Source organism: Panthera uncia (genome assembly GCF_023721935.1).
Source record: "Panthera uncia isolate 11264 chromosome A1 unlocalized genomic scaffold, Puncia_PCG_1.0 HiC_scaffold_16, whole genome shotgun sequence".
NCBI classification, from domain to species: domain Eukaryota; kingdom Metazoa; phylum Chordata; class Mammalia; order Carnivora; family Felidae; genus Panthera; species Panthera uncia.
Genome location: NW_026057576.1, coordinates 45,484,721 through 45,508,698, shown reverse-complemented (window position 1 = coordinate 45,508,698; position 23,978 = coordinate 45,484,721). Strand labels below are relative to the sequence as shown.

The window sequence follows — 23,978 nt, the reverse complement described above, 5'->3', positions numbered from 1 at the left end:
AAACATATAAACTTGGGGCACCTGGGTGGCTCAGTTGGTTGAGCATCTGATTCTTGATTTTGGCTCAGATCATGATCTCACAGTTTTTGAGTTTGAGCCCCACTTCGGGCTCTGTGCTAGAGCATGGAACTTGCTTGGGATTCTGTTTCCCATTCTGTCTGCCCCTCTCTGGCTTGCTCTCTATCTCTCTCTCAAAAAATAAAAATAAAAATAAGCTTAATATATAAACTTGACTCATTACTTAACATACATATTTAGACATGTACTATGAATATATCTAAAATCATATAAGGATACTCACATTTATGTAAAAAGAAAAGAAAAAGCATAAATCTTAAAAAAAAAAATGGTACCACTGTAGGTAAAGATATCTGGGAAAAGGGAAGTTGTTGTAAAAGTTGTTTTTATATTACATGATTTTTTTTTGACTTAAAAGTAATTTTCCTAACGGCAACTCAAAAGTCTTTGATATAGGCAAATTTAAAAAAATGAAACATTATCTACTTTCAATATAAATAATTCTGGTTCAGATATATTTTACTTCTCATAATAAAGTGTTATTAACCAAGTAAGGTATGAAGTATGTAGTATCAATGTCTAGTAGAGTAAGTCTTGGTTGGTTAGTTTTTTAATATCCTGAAACTGTATGAGAGATCTCTGATCCCAAGAACTGGTGTTCTAATACCCAATTTACAGTACTTAATGGGTACTTCAAAAAAGCGAAAGCAAAACAAAACAAAACAAAAACCAAAAACCAAAATGCTCCAAAACCCCTGAAACACACAAAAAACAAAAAACAAAAACCCTAAAGCAAACAAACCCCATGACAATTTGTACATATTATTTATCTGAAATTGTTTTCTTTTCATTGATATCAAAATAGAAAATGTTATTTTAGAGATTTTTTTTGCATTATTGTTATTTGTTCCAGCAACTACTTTCTCCCACTTTTTGTCATCTCGCTACCAGTAAATTTTAAAATATATTCCTTGATACCGAATCACAACTATTTTTAATAAAAATCAGGAGAGTAATTACTTAAGTTCAAAAATATGCATATAAAATTATAGAGAATCAGAGTTCTGGTAATTCTGATCTTTTCCTTTCAATTGTTAAATTTTCTAAATTGAAAAGAAAGCAGATAGAGAAAATTTATAAAAATAATCATCATTGTTGGAACACTGGTTACTATAGGACAAGAGAAAGGAATTTAAAAGGCACTTGGGTATTTCTCCAAATGTTTCTGCCATTTAGATGATTTCTTCAGCAAGTTCACTGCTCAGCTGTAATACTACATCTGTCATTTTTGGCTTACAAACTAATTCTTACATGCATGTGAGAAATCTTTTTTTGCTGGGTTAAAAACGCTGAGTATGTTTAACAACTGCACCATGGATTTATAAGAATTTCAAGCATGCATTTAGAGTAATTCAATGCATCTATCATATCATGATCAAATAAAATATGTAATGTCATTAATAAACAATATGTGGTAATATTTGGCCATCTTATAAAGGCAAAAAATAGGTACTGCAGGTATGTGAGGATAAAAGTACTTAAGTGAAATAAATGAGAGGAATGTTGCCTTAAAATAAATCAAAGCATGCATGAGATAAAATTAGAGAGAAATATTTTATAATAGTGTTTGTATGGGTAGCTATTTTGCCTTATGTGGCAACGTGACAACAAACACTTAAAACTGAGCTTGAATCATCCTCCGAACCAAGAGTATTTATTACATCAGTGCTTGACAGCACTCAAACTATTTCCTGCTGCCTTTAATATATACTGCAGAATGTTAGGGTACATTAAAAAAATCAGAATATATAACACGGAATCCAAAATAGTTATAGGATCTCTGTAGTTTCTTCTTGGTTTTGCTGTGAACCTAAAACCACTCTAAGAAAAAAAGTCACAAGAAAAGGTGCTTTTAGAGGATGCTTTTATGGACTAGTATCAAGTATGAACAATAGAATGGAGGCCAATCATAGTTTTCCATAATATATAGCTCAAAAAAGGAAATCAATTTACCACAGTTGTAAAAGATATTTATTTAGACCAACTTCCATTTAAAGCTGCAGCTCTGGTTCAATATTCACAAATCAATCAACATGATACACCACATTAATAAAAGAAAGCATATGAACCATATGATCCTCTCAATAGATGCAGAAAAAGCATTTGACAAAATATAGGATCATTTCTTGATAAAAACCCTCATCAAAGTAGGGATAGAGGGAACATACCTCAAGATCATAAAGGCCATACACAAAAGACCCACAGCTAATATCCTCAATGGGGAAAAACAGAGCTTTTTCTCTACAGTCAGGAACAACACAGAGATGTCCACTCTCACCATTGTTATTTAACATTGTACTGGAAGTACTAGGTTCAGCAATTAGACAACAAAAAGAAACAAAAGGCATCCAAATTGGCAAGGAAGAAGTCAGACTTTCACTACTCGCAAATGACATGTAGAAAATGCAAGACTACACCAAAAAATCACTAGAACTGAAACATGAATTCAGAAAAGTCGCAGGAGTAAAATCAATGTACAGATATCTGTTGCATTTTTATACACCAACATTGAAGCAGCAGAAAGAGAAATCAAGGAATCGATCCCCTTCACATCTGTACCAAAAACTGTAAGATATGTAGGAATAAACCTAATCAAAGAGGTAAAAGATCTATACTCTGAAAAGTATACTTCTGAAAGAAACTGAAGAGGACACTAAGAAATGGAAAACATTCCATGCTCATGCATTGGAAGAACAAATATTGTTAAACTGTCTATACTACCCAAAGCAATCTACCTATTTAATGCATCTCTATCAAAATACCATCAGCATTTTTCACAGGGCTAGTACAAACAATACTAAAATTTGTATGGAACCACAAAAGACCATGAATAGCCAAAGCAAACTTGAAAAAAACAAACAAACAAAAACAAAAAACAAAGCTGGAGGCATCACAATTCTGGATTTTAAGCTATGTTACAAATCTGTAGTGATCAAGACAGTATGGTACCGGCACAAAAACAGATACATAGACCAACGGAACAGAACAGAAAACCTAGAAATGGACCCACAACTGTATGGTCAACTAATCTTTGATAAAGCAGGAAAGAACATCCAATGGAAAAAAGACAGTCATTTCAGCAAATGGTGTTGGGGAAACTGGACAGCAACATGCAGAAGAATGAACCTGGACCACTTTCTTATACCATACACAAAAATAAACTGAAAACAGATGAAAGATCTAAATGTGAGACAGGAAACAATCAAATTCCTAGAGGAAAATACAGGCAGCGACCTTCATGACTTCAGCCGCAGCAACTTCTTACTAGACACATCTCTGGAGGCAAGGGAAACAAAAGCAAAGACGAACTACTGGGACTTCATCAAGATAAAAAGCTTCTGCACAGCGAAGGAAACAATCAGCAAAACTAAAATAGACAACTGATGGAGAAGATATCTGCAAATGACATATCTGATAAAGGGTTAGTACCCAAAATCTATATAACATTTATCAAACTCAACACCCAAAAAACAAGTAAATCCAGTGAAGAAATGGGCAAAAGACATGAGTAGACACTTTTTCAAAAGAAAGCATCCAGATGGCTAACAGACACATGAAAAGATGCACAACATCACTCATTATCAGGGAAATACAAATCAAAACCACAATGAGATACCACGTCACGCCTGTCAAAATGGCTAAAATTAACAACACAGAGAACAACAGATGTTAGCAAGGATGTGGAGAAAGAGGAACCCTTTTGCACTGCTGGTGGGAATGTAAACTGGTGTTGCTACTTTGGAAAACAGCATGGAGGTTCCTCAAAAAGTTAAAAATAGAACCACCCTAAGACCCAGGAATTTACCCAAAGAATACAAAATACTGATTCGAAGGGATACATGCATCCCAATGTTTATAGCAGCATTATCAACAGTAGCCAAACTATGGAAAGAGTCCAAATGTCCACTGACTGATGAATGGATAAAGCGGTATGCATGCGTGTACGTACACACACACCCACACACCCCCACACACAATATGGAGTATTACTCTGCCATAAAAAATAATGAAAGCGTTTTTGCAATAATGTGGTTAGAGCTAGAGTGTAGTATGCTGACTGAAATAAGCCAGTCATAGAAAGACAAATACTGTATGATTTCACTCATATGTGGAATTAAAAAAAAAACACAGAACAGATGAATAGAGGGGAAAGGGAATAAAAAGCAAGAGGGAAGCAAACCATAAGAGACTTAACTATAGAGAACAAACTGAGGGTTGATGGAGGGAGGTGGGTGGGGTAATGGGCCAAATGGGTGATGGGTATTAAGGGGGGCACTTATTGTGATGGCACTGAGTGTTATATGTAAGTGATAAGTCACTAAATTCTACACCTGAAACCAATTTTACCATATATGTTAACAAAGCAGAATTTAAATAAAGACTTGAAAAACACCAGGCAAACACTACAAATATTAACACAAAACTATTCTGAGAGGATACAGAATTCCATGAGGATTCTAGGAAACTCCTGAATAGGGATTTAGAAACCAGAGTCCTGGGTCGAGCTGAACCATTAGCAAGACTTTCTCTTTTCCAAGGGTGAGCATGACCCTAAGCTTCATTTTATCTCCACCAACCAAGGATAACCAACAGAACTCCTTGTGGAACTTCTAAGAACTCTAGATGTCATGACTCTACCTTAGACTTAGACCTACTGAATCAAAATCCCCGAGGACAGACTTGGGAATGTTGAGTTCTGAGTGATAAAATGGCTAATATAAGTAAAATGCTCACTCACACAGTGCCTTGTACAATTAAAAAAAATGTAAGTTACTCAAGTTCAAGACTGTTGTTTAATGCACCTTTGGATTCTTAGGATCTAGTATATCACTTGGTATATATCACAAGCTTTTAATGAATGTTTACAGAATTAAAGAATGAAGTCCTATTAACCATTTTTAGGTGTCATACAGTTTAAATTACTAAATATGTTCAAGCCAGGGTAAAAAACACTAAAGTATCATAAATTAATTGGATAAGGGGTAGTCTTTTCTGAAGTATGACAAAACCAGTGGATCAACATGATTATTTCCAGGTTTAGGTGTCAGTGTAGGATGAAAACAAATTATAGGGAGTGAAGAAAAAAGAAACCAAAATGATTATAGGATAGGTATAACTGAACTACAAAAAAGATTAAAGTTTCTAACACTGTACAGTTTGGTTAATGACTAACGTGTTGGAGACATGACAACATTTTAAAAACATTTTAAAAACAAATGCAAAAGAGGAAGCAAAGTCAGTGTGATATGACAGTGAGATATACCTAAGATTTGTAATGAGTTAAAGTAGTGTCCAAATGTACACACAATTTTAGGAATGTAAGCGCAACTCACTAGCTTACCCACAAGAATATAACGAGGTCTATCATGAGGGCATGTAAAACAGAATGAAGAAAACATAAGACAATAATGAAAAGAACTACATCACTTTGTTAGGTGTACTTCCCCATCTCTAAATTTCTCTCATCAGGCTTAATGGACTAAACAACTGCTTATTAGTTTTTCTGTAAACTACTACCTTGGGATTTTCAAATAAGCAGATACAAAATATACTATTATACCAGTTTACACAGTTAGTTAACACATATCATGTTATAATCAGATTTTTATTTTCTATAGTTATTTATCAAATGAGAACGCTTATAAAATTCTGGAAAATGTCTACATCCCAACGTATCTATTTAGCAATCTATTTATGGCTACATGCATACATTCAGGATAAAAATGAAATAATAAAGTACCCAACATAATCAAAGAAACTCAATAAATAGTAATTGAATGAAAATATTAACATTTTAACATCTTACAATTATTATTTTGAAGAAATGCCTTTTCCTCTTAAATATTTTCTTAGCCCTCACTCTTCTCCCTACACAGTTCCTATGCTTCCCCATCTCAAAAACTATTGCTCCTCCTTTCTAGGTTGGTAGAAAATTGGTGCTTTTATTATTGCCCTGTCTCTTCCTTTTCTCTCACTTGCTTTTGTAACCAAGATCCAAAGAAGTGGTTGAGGGACCTGTGGTCACAGAACCCTAAAGGCATTTATGAAGAAAAAATGTGAACTGGTATGGCTTGTCAGCATGTGTAGAGATCAATACAAAGGAAAGGCACCGAACACTGCAGTGCCTTAGATTTATATTTGCTTTCCATGTATATGTATTTTTCTTTTCATGTAACCATCTCTAAAACTCTAACATAGAATTTAGGATTATTCTTTTTAGAAATAAAATGACTCAGAAAGGTTAATTAATTTGCCCAACTAAGTAGTAATGCTGGAGTTTGCATCCAAGACTGCCTCAAATTTCTGGGTTCTTACACCTTAACATACTGTATCCAAGAAAGAAAAAAATATTTTAACAAAGTTAAAATAAAGCATGTACCCAAAACCCACACACAATGTTTCACAACACACCATTGGCAAGTACATATGGACAGAGACAGCTACAGGAGGAAGAGACTAGAGACAAAGAACATGACTGAAAGGTGAATAGAGAAGAAAACAGGTGAGGGCTCCCACAAAAAGAATAAAACACACAAAGGCTCTACCTGGGCAGAGGAAAACCTGTGTGTTAGGTCAGAAGTTTAAGGAGGGTTGAAGGTCATTAGAGGGTGTTATGGCTGTCACAGAAGGAAGTTGAGAGGTTATTTCCCTTTGCTTTGGCTCTGTGTCTTACCAATTAGGAGTGAATGTAAGATAAAGCTTTTCCTTCAAAATTATTCTTAAGACAAAAAGGGTGTCACTTTTTTGAGTTCTTATAAAATCTGAGTATTCTCTCAACTACTTTATCTTGAAAAATAAAATACTTTTTAGGGAAGACACACTGGCTTGCAAAGACCATAATCAACGCAAATTCTGAATGCTGATACTGTTCATTTGAAGGAATCTATAAACACGAAAACAAAGACATTTCGCATTGATTTCATAAATATTTCTAGGATGCAGCTTTACAACTACACTGGAAACAGGCTTTAAAGATTACTTTCAAAAGATATCTAAGTCAATCACATTCTGAAGATCACAAACATACCAAAAGAAGAAACAAATTTTTTTTTATTTGAATGGATAGTTGTGGCTAAAGATAAAAATTCAGTGACAGTATCACCAAGGGAGTCAGTGAAAAATTTTAAGAAGCAGTAAAGGTGACGTGTTTTGGAAAACTGTGTAAGACAATTCAGAAAGTGCCTCAGGTGATCTTGAAGGTTCATGTGATGAGACTGAAGAGTTTGTTTACATAATGTAATTTTACATGTTTACATGTAACTCAAGTAAGCAAGGATTCTGAAGCCAGATGTGTGGGTTCAAATTCTACACCTGCCCCTTACTACCTGTCTCAGTTTGTGTATCTGTAACATGGGGATAATAACAATCTTATCATAAGAAGATTAAATGAGTTAATATTAGTAAAATACTTAAAAGTGCTGGTACAGTTAAGTACTATGTTAGTAGTTGCTGAATAAAATGAAATATTCAAGAATTCCTTAAAGATTCCTTAAAAAACAAAAACAAAAACAAAAACAATAAAGCTGGTTGTGGGAAAAATGATAAGTGACCTTACATGCTTTTTTTTGGCCAAACAGTTCCATTTTTCAGTCTAGCCAAAATGTCCCATCATGTTTCATATGTTTGCCTATGAACAGTGATAAGTTTTAATTGTTTAAAATATGGAAATTTTAGATGCATAGAATTTGATTTTCTCCCAGTTGGTGGAATGTTAAGTTAGCCTTACCAGGAAGCAGAACTGTCTTCAAAGTCATATACTTTTCCATTTCCTCAACATGGGAAACAGCACTGCTGATACCTGGGAAGGACTCTATAAATGGTGACCTATCTACTAAGACCTGTGAATGGTTGTAGAGGAAGAGATGGATAACTGGTTAGTGAACACTGCTACTTAATTTCAGCTGTTGAAAAGCTGGCATGAATGCTTTAGATAAATGGGGCAGCAAAGTCTTTCTATAAAGGGCCAGAGGAGTAAAAATTTTAGGCTTTATAGGCCATATGGTCTCTGTTGCAACAACCCACCTGTGCACTTGTTAGCACAAAAGCCGAGTGTATATATATAAACCAATGAGTATAGTTGTGTTTCAATAAAACTTTATGGACACTAATATTTGAAGTTAGTATAATTTTCATGCATTATGATGTATTCTTCTTCTTTTGATTTTGTTCCTAATAACTAAAAAATACAAAAACCATTCTTAGCCTGCAAGTTGCAGAAAAGCAGATGGCAGATTGGATTTGGTCTGCCTCTGGTTTGCATTGTCAATCTCTGATTTGAATTAAAAGAAGCTGCAGAACATTAGTGACAGCATGCTGATCAAGCCCATGACCTGGCTCTTACTGCTGCTTAGAATAAATTTATTCACATCTATTAGGCCACTATATTCTCTCTACTGGTTGTTCTAAAAATTGTTGTTTTTTATTAAGTCTTTCAGATCATTCAGAGCCCACTTCATTCTTATTTGGCTTTCTCGTCATTGAGATCAGTATCTACCCAGCAAAGGTTCCTTCTGGTTCCCTTCTAACTCAAAACCTCTTATATTTTTAAAAAGTTTTTTGAAAATGTTTTATATATTTTTGAGAGAGAGGAAATGTGAGCAGGAGCGGGGGGAGAGACAAAGAGAGAGACAGGGGGGAACAGAAGATCTGAAGCAGACTCTTCACTGACAGCAGCAAGCCTGATACAGGGCTTGAACTCACAAACTCTGAGATCATGACCTGAGCCCACGTCAGAAGCTCAACCAACTGAGCCATGAAGGCGCTCCTTGAGGAAAAACCTCTTTTTACCCTATTTTCCTTTCTTTTCCTACACTCCTATATAACACTTCTTCTCTGATTCAAGGATCACAATTCTCCATTTAACTTTTTTTTTTAAATTTTTTTTTTTTAACGTTTATTTATTTTTGAGACAGAGAGAGACAGAGCATGAATGGGGGAGGGTCAGAGAGAGGGAGACACAGAATCCGAAACAGGCTCCAGGCTCTGAGCTGTCAGCACAGGGCCCGACGTGGGGCTCGAACCCACGGACCGTAAGATCATGACCTGAGCCGAAGTCGGCCGCTCAGCCGACTGAGCCACCCAGGCGCCCCTCCATTTAACCTCTTGATACTGCAACACTTTAACTTCTCAATGATCACTTCCTGATTACGTTTTCAAACTTTTCCTTTCAAAGTGCCTCTCTTCTGCTCACAAACATGCTTAGTAATCCCGTGTCCTAAAAAAGAGTAAAAAGCTCAACTTTTACCTAACTCTGTTAAGCTATCCTATCCTGTTAAGCTAATGGTCCCTCACCCCTTTACCCATTTGTTTACAGTTGCTGCTTCTGTATCTTCACAATTTAACCTCTTGTAAGCTAGTTTCCATTTTCAAAAGTCATCTGAAAACAGAGATCTTAAATTAAAAAAAATTTTTTTTTAAATGTTTTTATTTATTTTTGAGACAGAGAGAGACAGAGCATGAGCAGGGGAGGGGCAGAGAGAGAGGGAGACACAGAATCCGAAGCAGGCTCCAGGCTCTGAGCTGTCAGCACAGAGCCCGACGCGGGGCTTGAACTCACAGACTGTGAGATCATGACCTGAGCTGAAGTTGGACGTCCAACCGACCGAGCCACCCAAGCGCCCCGAGATCTTAAATTTTTAATGATTTTTTTGGTTTACCCTCCCACCCCTGCCATAAAAGTAGAGATTTGAATATTGGCACAACCATCCACTGCCTATTCTTTTTTTCCCCTCACTTAAAAGCTTTATTGGGATATAATTTACATATGTAAAATTCACCACTTGTAAGTGTACATACAGGTCTATGAATTTTGACAACATGTCTACAGTCACGTAACTGTGACCACAACAATCATGATACAGAACATTTCCATCATCTCCCCCAGATTTTCTGTGCTGCTTTGAAGTCAATTCCTTCATCCTACCTCTAGTTCCTGGCTACCACTGATCTGCTTTGTCATTAGTTTTGCTTTTTCTAGAATGTCACATAAATGAAATCAAACAGTATGTAATCTTTTGTGTCTGCTTCATTCATTCAACAAAGTGCCTTTTAAAAGATTAATCCATGTTGTTGCATGTATGAGTAGTCTGTTCTTCTTTACTGCTAAGCAGTAGTCCACGATGGTATGTGCCAAAATTTGTTCATTCATTCGCTAGCTGATGCACGTTGGGTTGTTTTCAGTTTGGGGCCATTATGAATAAAGCTACCAAAAAGCATTGACATACAATTCCTGTGTGGACATGTTTTTATTTCTCTTGGGTAAGTAAATAGAAATAGAATCGCTGGATCATACAATAAGTATATCATAAAACTGCCAAATTGTTTTCCAAAGTGACTGTACGGGTTATGCATTCATACAAGCAATGGATGGTCCAGCTGATCCACGATCTTGCCAACATCTGGTAGTATCAGTCTTAAAATCTAGCCATTCTAGTAGTTGTAGTGGTATCTAATTGCGATTTTAGTCTTCATTTTCCCTGATGTTGGGCATCTTTTATTTTGCTTATTGGTCATTTACATTTCTTCTTTTGTAAAGTACCTATTCAAACCCTTGGCCATTAAAAAAATTTTTTTTAAGGCAGGCAGTTTGTCTTCTTGAGTTGTAAGAATATCTGGATACTTATCACATGTGTATTTGGCAAATATTCTCAAGTCTGTGGCTTGCCTTTTCCTTTCTTATCAGAAGAACAAAATATTCTTATTTTGATGAAATCCAATGTAACAAAAGTTTTTTCTTTATGGTTCACGCTCTCTGTGTCTATGTAATCTTTGTGTGTGTGTGTGTCTATGTAATCTTTGATTAACTTAAGGTTACTAAGATTTTCTCTTATGCTTTTTCTAGTTTTCTTTTTTTTAATTAATTTTTTTTAATGTTTGCTTATTTTTGAGAGAAAGAGACAGAGCATGAGTGGGGGTGGGGGGGCAGAGAGAGAGGGAGATGCAGAATCAGAAGGAGGCTCCAGGCCCCGAGCTGTCAGCATGGAGCCTGACGCGGGGCTCGAACTCACAAACTGTGAGATCATGACCTGAGCCGAAGTCAGACGCCCAACCGACTGAGCCACCCAGGTGCCCCTGCTTTTTCTAGTTTTCTAAGTCTGACTTCCTGTATTTAGATCTATAAGTGATTACAAATTAATTTTTGTATTTTATGTGAGGTAAGGGTTGAGGTTCAATTTCTTGTATATGGATATAAAAATATTCCAGCATGTTGAATTCAACAATTCCTTGAATTACCCTGGCACTTTCATTCTTCTTAAAAACTGTTTTGGATATTCTGGGTCTGTGAATTTCCATGCATATTTTAGGTTAGCTTGTCAATTCTACAAAAACAAACAAACAACTTGCTTACTTTTTCATCAGGATTGCACTTAATCTGTTAATCAGTTTGGGCACACCTGATACTTTACCAACACTGACTGTTTCATTCTATAAACATGGTTTATCTCTCCACTTATTTAAGTCTGCATTACTTTTTCTCAGCAATATTTACTAGTTTTCAGTATACAGCTTGTGCTTGCTTCTTAATTTATTTCATCTTTAAGTTTTTAATATTTTTAAAGTATTTATACCTACGTAATACTCATACTACACTTAAATACTTAATACTTAATATTTAAGTATATACTATAAATACTTAATACTTAATACTAAGTATTAATACTAATTATTAATATTAATACTATTAATACTTAATATTTAAGTATATACTATACTTAAATACTTATACTATACTTAAATACTTAATATTTTTAAGTATTTAATATTTTTTAATATTTTTGATGCTACTACAAATGAGATTTTTAAGAACTTTTAATTTCCAATTTTCAACTGCTTGTTGCTAGTATACAGAAACACAACTGGCTTCTTTCAATAATGACCCCATATCCTGCAATCCTTCTGAAGTCACTGGTTTGTAGATTCCAGCTAAGACATTTTAAGAAAACTCCCTTCAGCCTTCATTTCCTCCCTTATAAAAACAGCATTTGTGAGAAATAAAATTGAGAATAAAATTACTCAAAGAAGGAATAAAACCCTCAAAACATTTAGCACAGTATCTGCCCCACAGCAACTATTCAGTACTTACTAAATCCCTTCCCAAATTTCAGAGTTCTTACTGTAAGTTTTAGCAATGTCGACATATCACAAATCTTTATCTCTAGGCTGAAATCATCCTCTAGGCTTGAGATCTTTATTCCCATTTATCTACTGTATTTTTATACATGAAAGGTGCCTAGAACTTCAAGTCCTAAATCAAAATCATAACCTTCACTCACCCATGAATCACTTCTGCTTTCTGAAGAAGAAATGATTCTTCTTTTAAGTTGTTATCTCAACTACTCAGTAAATTTGGTAAACTCTCCAAAGACACACTTAAGTCTAGTCAGTTACCAAATCTAGTAATAACCACAATAGCTAGTATTTAGTAATGTTTATGTGACAAACATTATGTCAAACATGCATTTAATCCTCACAATTATATTACTATTATTTTCTTTATTTTATACATGACAAAACTGAGACACAGAGAGGCTAAAAAACTTTCCCAAAGTCAAGCACCTGGTAACAATATGCCCAGTATCATAACCTAGGCAATTTATCTCCAGAAAAAGTAATCTTAATATATATATTTAACTATATCGCCTCTAATGCATGCAGACTATAGGATCTACTTGTTTGTGATGATAGTGGGATTGAGTGCTATTGGATGATATCTGGGAAAATCCAAGAAATGCCCAATGCTTCATTAAAATAAGCATCTCTCACCAAGATGTTCTTGAAAGCACAGGTACAGAGGGAGTAGCAAATGGGAAATAAGACTATGTTAATAGCTGAACTTATAGTAAAACCCCAATTCAGAGGTTTCTGGTAGACAGGGATAGAGAACGTGATAGGTTTAAGATAGCCCACTAAGCCCCAATCCCATCTTAACACTGGGTGGGCCCCTAGAGGTTACATTAGAGTATATATATTGCAGAAGATGGAAAAGAGGTGCAAGTGAGCCCAACCTTCTGCTTTGTTCAGTCACAGGAAGATGTACTCAAGATTGTGACCTTTTAGCTAGAGACCACCCAATTAGAAATGTGGCTCAAACTGTGTCTTAGAATGTGGTCCAGAGGGGCGCCTGGGTGGCTCAGTCGGTTAAGCAGCTGACTTCGGCTCAGGTCATGATCTCGCAGTCCGTGGGTTCAAGCCCCGCGTCAGGCTCTGTGCTGACAGCGCGGAGCCTGGAGCCTGTTTCAGATTCTGTGTCTCCCTTTCTCTGACCCTCCCCCGTTCATGCTCTCTCTCTGTCTCAAAAATAAATAAACGTTAAAAAAAATTAAAAAAAAAAAAAAGAATGTGGTCCAGACATATCAAATATTTCTTCTCTATGCGTGAGTAGAGAGAAGGGTAGAAAAAGCTCCATCATTCATCATCCTCCAGCTACATTTCTAAAACCAAGTTTCCCATCTATTCTTTATGCCATCATACTCATAGAGGCCATTGTTGCCTCTCGTCTAGACTTTAGGAACTACTGTTTGGGGTATCTTGGACTACCCTGAATATATATCAAATATTACTGTCAAGTTAACTCTAAATGTGATTTTTGACATGATTTTTGTCATGTCACCCCTCATTTCTCATTGGAGTAACTATAACTCTTTTTTCCTGACATTCTAGGCCTACCAAAATATGAAACTACGCCTACCTACTTGAACACTCCAAATCAAGTGACTGAATTATCTGTTGTTTCCTGACAATCCTTTATTTTTTTCTTTTTGCCTCCCGTATATAGGTTTACAAAGTTTTTGGAATGTCTTTCTCTCAGATCTACATATCAAATGGGTGAAAAAGATAAAGAGGATTCAGAGTACACTTCTCGTAATGAGCACTGAGTAATATGTAGAATTACCTGAAACTAATGTAACACTGTGTGCTAATTATACCTCAACCAAAAAAAAAAGTTAAAATTCATACATTAATTGCTTGTATCATACGCAATCTCCTTTAAACGGTCATTCCTGATACTCCCTTAACATGGATACGTTCATAGTCCAATATGGACACCTTAAGATATACAGCATTTTGCTTTAAAATATAAATATGTATACATGTTTATTCTTTCAGCTATTTGGAAAGAGAAATCACATTTCAATTTTTTTATTCTTCTACAGCGTCATGCACAAGGATTCAATGAATATTGACCTAACTTTAAGGAAAATTTATTAAAAAATTTTTTTTTTTTTAATTTAAATCCAAGTTAGTTTACATATGGTGTAATGATTTCAGGAATAAAATTTAGTGATTCAACACTTAATTATAACACCCAGTACTTATCCCAAGAAGTACCCTTCTTAAAATGCCCATTGACCATTTAGCCCATCCCCCCACCCGACACCTCTCCAGCAACCCTCAGTTTGTTCTCTGAACATAGGAGACTTAAGAGTCTCCTATGGTTTGTCTCCCTTTATGTTTTTTTTTTTTTAATGTTTATTTATTTTTGAGAGAGAGGGAGACAGAGTGCAAGTGGGGGAGAGGGAGAGCAAGAGGAAGAGACAGAATCTGAAGGAGGCTCCAGCTCTGAGCTGTCAGCACAGAGCCCAACTCGGGGCTTGAACTCACGAGCTGTGCGATCATGATCTGAGCCGAAGTTGGAGGCTCAACCGATTGAGCCATCCAGGCACTCCACTCCCTCTCTGTTTTTATCTTATTTTTGCTTCCCTTCCCCTACGTTCATCTGTTTTGTTTCCTAAATTCCACATAGGAGTGAAATTATATATTTGTCTTTCTTTGACTGACTTATTTCACTTAGAATACACTCTAGTTCTATCCACGTTGTTGCAAATGGCAAGATTTCATTCTTTTTGATGGCCAGTTAATATTTCATTGCATATATATATATATATATATATATCTTCTTTATCCATTCATCAGTTGATGGACATTGGGCTCTTTCCATATTTTGGCTATTGTCGATAGTGCTGCTATAAACATTGGGATGCATGTATCCCTTTGAAACAACACTCCTGTATCCTTTGGATAAATACATAGTAGTGCAAATGTTGGGTCGTAGGGTAGTTCTATTTTTAATTTTTTGAGGAACCTCCATACCATTTTCCAAAGTGGCTGCACCAGTTGGCATTCCCACCAGCAGTGCAAAAGGGTCCCCTTTCTCCACATCCTCCCCAACATCTGTTGTTGCCTGAGTTGTTAATTTTAGCCATTCTGATAGGTGTGATGTGGTATCTCATTATGGTTTTGATGTGTATTTCCCTGACAATAAGTGATGTTGAGCATCTTTTCATGTGTCTGTTAGCCATCTGGATGTCTTCTTTGGAAAAGTGTCTATTCATGCCTTTTGCCCATGTCTTCACTCGATTATTTGTTTTTTTGGATATTGAGTCTGGTAAGTTCTTTATAGATTTTGGATATTAACCCTTTATCTGATATGTCATTTGCAAATATCTTCTCCCATTCTGTCAGTTGCCTTCTAGTTTTGCTGACTGTTTCCTGTGCAGAAGCTTTTTATCTTGATGAGGTCCCAATAGTTCATTTTTGCTTTTAATTCCCTTGCCTCTGGAGACATGTCAAGAAAGAAGTTGCTGCAGCTGAGGTCAAAGAGGTTGTTGCCTGTTTTCCCCTCTAGGATTTTGATGGCTTCTTGTCTTATGTTTAGGTCTTTCATCCATTTTGAATTTATTTTTGTGTATGGTCTAAGAAAGTGGTCCAGGTTCATACCATTTGCTGAAGAGACTGTCTTTTTTCCATTGGATATTCTTTCCTGCTTTGTCAAAGATTAGCTGGCCATATATTTGTGGGTCCATTTCTGGGTTCTCTATTCTGTTCCTTTGATCTGTGGGTCTGTTTTTATGCCAGTATCATACTGTCTTGATGATTACAGCTTTGTAATACAGCTTGAAGTCCAGAATTGTGACACCTCCAGTGTTAGTTTTCTTTTTCAACATTACTTTGGCTATCTGGGATCTTTTTTGGTTCCATACAAACACCACAGAGAAAATTTAGAGAGGTATTTTAGTTCCTATTACTCTTATCCTAGTCCACCCTCCATCAAGGAGAAATGTGAACAGAACACATATTTTTCTCTATAATCTCGGAAATCTCTTTTGTTTTTTGATGTATTTTATAAAGTACAGAGTTCATAATGTTGGTTCTCATTTACAATAAAATGAAATAAGGCAAGCAATGTTACACATTTGGAACTGACAAGAAGGAAATCTTAGATTCATCCACACATTAATGAATTACAGAAAGCAGGGAATCGTTCATAGAACTGAGCTACAGAGAGTCAATTCTCACAGGAAAGAGTCAGTCATGGCAATTAATTAGGTTCAGTTATAAAACGGTAAAGGAAAATGAACTTACCTATATGGAATTTTACTTCATGTATAATTTTGTAGGTATAAATCTATAACATTTTTCAGATGACATCTAAAGTTAAAAATTCATAATTATTTATAAAATTAAGCCATAATTAAAAAAAATAAAAATTCATAGGGTCACCTGGCTGGCTCAGTTGGTGGAGCATGCAACTCTTGATCGTGGGATTGTGAGTTGGACCCCCCACACTGGGTGTAAAAATTACTTAAAATTAACATCTTAAAAATAAATAAATAAAAATTAAAATTCATAAAAAGGAAAAAAAAAAAGGTTAGGTATCTTTTCCACAGTCCTATCCAAATGAACCCCAAGAAGTACTACTGCTATTCTTTTTACTTGAAGTTCATGAAAAGCTTGAGTCATTTAATTCAACCCCACTCTAGCGCTCTCTATCATCAAAGAAATATGTTTGGCTAAGGAGACATAAACTTTAGCTAAACCTTGGTATAACTTATAATTTGTAAATGTAATACTGTCTAAAATTCGTGAGATGAAAACGGGTACATAAGCCTGCAGAGAAACACAATCAGAGCTTACAAATTTCTTATAAGTGGAATACTTAATATTTAAGGGAACTATTGTAGTGATGGGAAGGGGTAGTTTCTATAATGAAAAGAGGCATCATTGGCTATACTGACTACCAAGTGGAAGTATAAAGCAGCTAGAGACCTGGAAAACTGGCTAACAAATTATTTTCCTTTAGAAGCACTGAGTTCATAGTTTTCATTAAAAGAAATTAGAGATCAGTGCTTTAAAGAATCTAATATATTTTACAAATGCTATAACTTTGGGCTAACAAAACCTGTTTACTATATACAAATGATTGAATTTCACAACACATATTTCTCATTTAAACATCTGTTGACTTATTTCTGGATCAAATGCACAGTTTAACCAATGGCAAAAGATGACAAATGAATACGATTAGACATGTTTGTGGCACAAGCATACAGAACATTCCATTCTCATAAACCATACCTTGATTTTCCTGTAAACTACTTTAAAAACCTGTTTCAAAGCTGACATTTTATTGTCATTTATAGGTACATGAGTTCCTTTATAGGTTTACATATGAACAGCCTATCTGATTAGAATGATCTGGGTGCGCTCTTGGCCTGGAGGCAGGGAGATGTACCCTTTTGGCCATTTCCCATCATTGGACAAAAAGAATTTTAGAAATGATAGGCATCAGAATGTCTGGAGTACCTATGAATAATCTAACTAATAGAAATTCACATTTGGGGTCCCAGTGAATTAAAAGAAAATATCTGAGTTCTAAAAATAGATAAGTGGATGTCAGTTAAGTTTTGCTGTTTAAAGATGCATTAATTCATTTCCTACTTTTTACAAATATATAGACTTTTCATTTTATTTTACTTTATTTTTTATTATAGACTTTTCATTTTAAAAAGGAAAAAAATATTGCCTTTCAGTTTAAAAATCCATGGGATATATATTTTTTAAACTTACAAAAATGCAAGGGAAATCTCAATAGTATAAATTATTAATAATTAAATAGTAAGTTGAAGAAAGGGACCTCCTTCAGAGAGCTTTGTAATAGTGAAGTTTATCCATCTGCATGAAATAGTTTTACCAGATCTGGTGGTCATAGTCTGCCCCTAACCCTTTCTTTACCTTTATGATGCTGAAAGAGAACACAGACACGTCTTTAAAAATCAACCGGATGATGATAGTAAATAATAGCTAACACTTATTGAGAACTTAAAATTGCATATTAAACCTCATTTAATTGTATAAAGCACAGAATTATATAATATATAGTTTTTGTTTCTTCTTTCTTTTACAGTAATACACTTTAATGGCGAAAAGGAATTGAGAATATCTTCACATCTAGTAGAATGATTTCTATAGAAAAAGAAACTAAATGATCACATTTCTGGCATATACCATAGAAATACACAAGTTACACACAAACATTTACTAAAACCAGGAAGGGCTAAGAGTTTGCCAAATGAAAAAAGTAAGTAGAACAAAAATAAAATATAAAATAGTCATTATATTATTGAAGCATCCAAGGTCTTATTTAATGAATCTCAAATACAGTAGAGCAAAATTTAATTGCTATACAAAAAAAGCCATTAAAAGTCTAAATGGAGTTAATATAGCTTACCTTAAAGCTATATTTTTATGCTGTGTCTTAAAAATGTCCAACACTGTTTCTTTAACCCTTAATGTCACTGCCATGATGTTCTTAAAAAATCTTACTAAAAATCATGTAGGATGACTTTTCATTTATAAGTCATAGATCATACGGTACAGCATCTGGAATCTCTAAGGTGCTATTTGTTCAAGAGCTGATAATTTGCTTAATGCCATGTTGGAAAGTTAAAAAAGCAAACCAACTTTATAGCATTTTAACAACTCCTAAAATTAGCTGACACCTTATAAAATTCTGGTTGGAAAATGTAAAAATAAAATGTTACTCCTATTGAAGAACCTGAATAAATACTAATTCAAGTGACTTAAAAGTCAATTTTTTAGTGCAGTGGTTTGAATGGTAGCCCTTGTCCAAGATACATGTCCATGTACTAGTCTGTAGAACTGTGAATATTGTTATTTGAAAAGAGGGTCCTTGTAGATGTGATTAAATTAAGCATCTTGAGAGGAAGACCCTGTCTTGGATTATTTGGGTGGCCCCTACACGCAATTATGTGCATCCTTATAAGACATACAGAGGAGAAGGTAATGTGAAGACAGAGGCAGAGACTGGAGTGAGATGGCCACAAGGCAAGGAAGTCAAGGAACTCCTGGAGCCCTCCAGAAGATGGAAGAAGTAAGGAACAGATTGCTCCTAGAGATTCTGGAGGGTGTATGGCCCTGCAGACACCTATCTGAAGATGTTGTATAACCTCTTTAGATTTGTTACCTCATCTTCAAAATGAGTTGAATGTTTTCAATGATCTCAAAGTTTTTCCCAACTCTAAACTTTTGGGAACTTTCGAAGTGCTAAAAGTAATAAGGCACAGTATAAAAATTGTAATAGTGGGGTGCCTGGAAGGTTCAGTCGGTTAAGCGTCTGACTTCGGCGCAGGTCATGATCTCATGGCTTGTGAGTTTGAGCTCTGTGTCGGGCTGTGCTGACAGCTCAGAGCCTGGAGCTTGCTTCAGATTCTGTATGCCCCTCTCCTCTGCCTCTCCCGCGCGCTCGCTCACTCTCTCTCTCTCTCTCTCTCTCAAAAATTAACATTAAAAAAATTATAAAAAATCGTAATAGAAAAAAAGGATATTAAAATAGTAACAACAGACAGGTTGGTCAACTGAGATCTGTCAGAAGATTCACAGGATTGCACAAATACTTATCAAGAGTTGGCAATAATATGTGGGGTACCTGGGTGGCTCAGTAGTCGGTTAAGCATCTGACTTTGGCTCAGGTCATGATCTTGCAGTTTTTGAGTTCAAGCCCCGCGTCGGGCTCTGTGCTGACAGCTCAGAGCCTGAGGCCTGCTTCAGATTCTGTGTCTCCCTTTCTCTTTGCCTCTCCCCCACTCACACTCTGTCTCTGCCTCTCTTTCTAAAAAAAAAAAAAAAAAAAAAAAAAAAAAAGTTGGCAATATGTAAAATTCTCTAAGAAGTAATTAGCTTTTAGAAGCAGTCATGCAGCTCTAGTTAGTTATATGGCCAAAAATGTGCCAAGCTCCATGTATTATAATAGAAAAAACCTGAATGATTTATAGAAAATAAATAATACTTATTATGTGGGCATTAAAAAAGTTAATACATATAAAACACTAAAATAGTGCTAGGTATAGTAAGAGATTAATACATACTAACTTTATTGTCTGGGATAAATCTTATCTTTTCTTCTTTTAAGTATCATCTATCCATAAAAAGGCTTTCAAACTACAACTGTTTTAGGTAATGTTAAAAGAAGTTTATATAGTAACAAAATTTTTAAAAGCTTAACTATCTGACTTTTATTCAGTGGTAACCATTCTTTTGCTCCTCTAAAACACACACTTCCAATCAATCCTATTTCCTTTTTACTGAAAGAACTTTTCATGATGACTGCAATACTGAAGTATAATTTAGAAGCAGTCTCTAAAACTGGAAGTAATGTTCATCTAAATATGCCTGCCAAGTTTAAAAATGTATTAGGAGTTAAACTGAAACATGTTGAAAATGACTCATTGTGGACCAGAATATACACTGTAGGAAATAAGAGCTCATTTACAAGTGGGAGAAATATACTCACACTTCATCTGTGGTAATTCTCTGGACTTTCCTTCCAGTAAACATCATATTTTAAAATAATCGTGGAAAATATCTTACTTTTAACTGAAGTTTTTATGAGTTGATTTAGTTAGCTGGCATTCCAATTTTTATACATATCTTTTTTTGGACATGGGTATATTTATCAAATGTAAATCTATGAATATTTCCCCCAAAGCAACAGAGCAACAGCCTACAAAAAAAGGGGGGGGGGCTATATAAATGTATATACACACTCTCTCTGGTTCAATTCACATACATAATGACCAACTCTGACTCTAGACTTCTAAGAAAGCATCCTAAAAATCGTGTAAACATAAAATAATGTGCTTTCCTTCATTTGCAAACATGATGTTATTGATAAGTCACCAGGAGGGCCTGTACTTGAGTTCTTTTTGTAGCAGTACTTACATATTTGTACTGATTGTATCTACTCTCTCCACTTTTTACACATATATGAGGCAGCTGGCTAGACTCAGAAAAGGCCACGAAACTCACTAGTCCTTCCACTTTGCCACACCACCAAAGGTCTAGAAGATGAATGAACTTGAAATCTTGGTTTTACTACCAACATTCTCTTTAAGCCAGTTAATGTGCTGAACACTTAAATATATCTTTGTTTGTAACTTTACTGTGGCCTTAAGATGGATTCAGTGAAAAAGTGCTTATGGACTTTTTAAAAAATTTCTGAGCTTTGTTTTTTTATTTCATCAACTATTTATTGATTTCTATTATAATTCATTGTAGTATCTGTTCAGCACCCTTTTACCTAGGAATTTTATCTAGAAACTATTTTATCTAGAAACTATTCCTACACATTGTGGGTTGTTTTTTTTTTTTTAATTAAAATAATTTTTAACGTTTATTTTTGAGAGAGAGACACAGAGCATGAGCAGGGGCAGGGGCAGAGAGACAGAAGACACAGACCCGAAGCAGGCTCCAGGCTCTGAGTTGTCAGCACAGACACGGGGCTCGAACCAACGAAAGGTGAGATCATGACCCGAGCTGAAGTAGGACGCTTAACCAACCGAGCCACCCAGGCGCCCCTACACATTGTGTTTTTAAAATGTGACCATCACCCCTGGTAACAATTGAGTCATCTGGGCATGGACATATAACCCAAACTGGCAAACAGCCAGTATATTCATTGTGTATACATTCTCAAGATCCTGAATTCTTATTTTAAAACAATGTTTGTAATTTTTTTAAATGTTTATTATTTTTGAGAGACAGACAGACAGACAGACAGAGCAAGCAGGGCAGGGGCACAGAGAGAGAGGGAGACCAGAATCCAAAGCAGGTTCCAGGCTCTGAGCTGTCAGCAGAACCCAATAGGGGCTCGAACTCATGAACCATTAGATCATGACCTGAGCTGAAGTTGGACACTTAACTGAATGAACCACCCAGGAGCCCCTAAAACAATTTTCAATAAATTATTTATTGTCCAAGTTTTAGACTGTGTTACTTTTCCCTTTTTATCTTTTTCATCTTTAAACATCCTTAGTCACTTAAGGATGTGATTTTTGACCCAAACTGTATTTCTTTTTATAATAGCATTTCATCACATTTACAATTGTCAGAAAACATACATTCAGTCTTCTGCCATCTTAATAATTTATATATATATATATGTGTGTGTGTGTGTGTATATGTGTATATATATATATTTTTTTTTTTTTTCTCTTCTGCTGTTTGCTTTGTCATATATCTTTTGTTACAAGGTCTTTGCTTTCTTGTTGCCATAGGAATGTAAGTTCGACTAAAAGAGGGACCCCTTCATCTTGCAGAATATCACAAAAATGCTGTTACAAAATCTTCAATTTTAGAAGTATTCCATTAGCTTAACATTTCAGAGTTCCTTTGAGTTTCTTTAAAAGCAAATTCCTCTTTAGACCATAGGTCCGAGTTTCCTAGCCTTTAATTTTTTGCAAAATTAGCCAACTTACTTACTCCCCTGTTAATCACTGGGAATGGGAGGAGGGACATCAAAATGGGTATGTGACAGGTAAAAGGTGCTCAATTTATTAACTGGATGAAGGTGTGTTTAAATGTAAAATTTGAAAAGACTTACCCACTGGGCTCAGTGTGAAATCTAGGTTTAACCAATCTGATTTAACCAATGACTGGTTAAAAAATAAGTAAAAAGCCTGAAAGCATTTAATCAGTAATGTTCCTCTAGGTTAATCTACTAATCAACATTCTTTGAAACTCATATTTAAACTGCTTTCAATTCATCATTTTTTTACAGTGTCATTGACTTCACATTTTTCCACATGTTGACCAAGATATTCTTCATCTTAATAAAGTGTCTTGTTGAAATTAGAATACCTTCTGTCACTGACATTCTCCTCTAGAGGTTCTAGTAAATACCTCAAAACAAGAGAAGTAAAAGTAGTTTGTCAAGACTTTAACAGTTAACTAACAGTGGCTTCTCCATCTCCTTTTCTAAATGCTATCTTTTTAATAATCTATTTGAGAATGTTTATGGTGAATTCAAGTTTATTGGTAAATAGTTTCTGAAATCTTTCCTCCTCAACCATTCAGAGTGAGGATATTTGCTTATTTCCAGACTTCTGGTACTCAATCTGGTAAGTGTTTGAAGAAGGTAACTAATACTTCTTCAACTTCTTTCATACCTTAGGGTACTAAAGCTTTAGTCTTAATGATAAATGGTAATAACTAATATTTCATTAATACTTAGTTTACAAAGTGTTTTCAAAGACTATTACACAGTGGTGTTTCCTCAACATTCAGAGTTGAGGAAAGGATACATCAGGATCATTCAGGTAACTTTCTAGGAAGTATAAATTCCTGGGCGCTCTCTACAGGGGTATTTATTTACTAAGACTCTTAGGGAGGCAAGGGAATTATGTCTTCTAGAAAAAAAAATTCTGTAGGTGATTGTAGATTTGGGAACCACTAATGCAGTAATATAAGGAAGAGCCCCGCACATTCTTTCCAGCATTCAAACTGCCTTCACAATGGACAATTTTAAGTCAAAATGAATACAGAAAACTCTAATCAGTTGCAATTGATAGTCATTTATTGTGAATTACTTATCAAAGACACTGTGTAGAGGCTTTACTAGAGAAACAGGATGGGGAAGAACAAAATCCCTGACCTCAAAAAAAACCCCAAATACTTCACAGGGAGAGACTAGTAAATAAACACACAACTAAAATATAACGCTAGAAAACTGAGAGAAGAGACTACAATGTTTCTGAAGATTGCACAGAAGATGTGATCACTGAGTTCAATCTTATCAAATGATTGGTTATCTTCCTAGTAGATGA

General features: G+C 35.1%; 1 protein-coding gene across 5 annotated transcripts in view; it reads right to left on the bottom strand.

The window, feature by feature from the left end:
- Positions 1–23,978, bottom strand: part of PIBF1 (progesterone immunomodulatory binding factor 1) — a 201,543-nt gene that overhangs the window by 97,308 nt on the left and 80,257 nt on the right. The window lies entirely within an intron of this gene.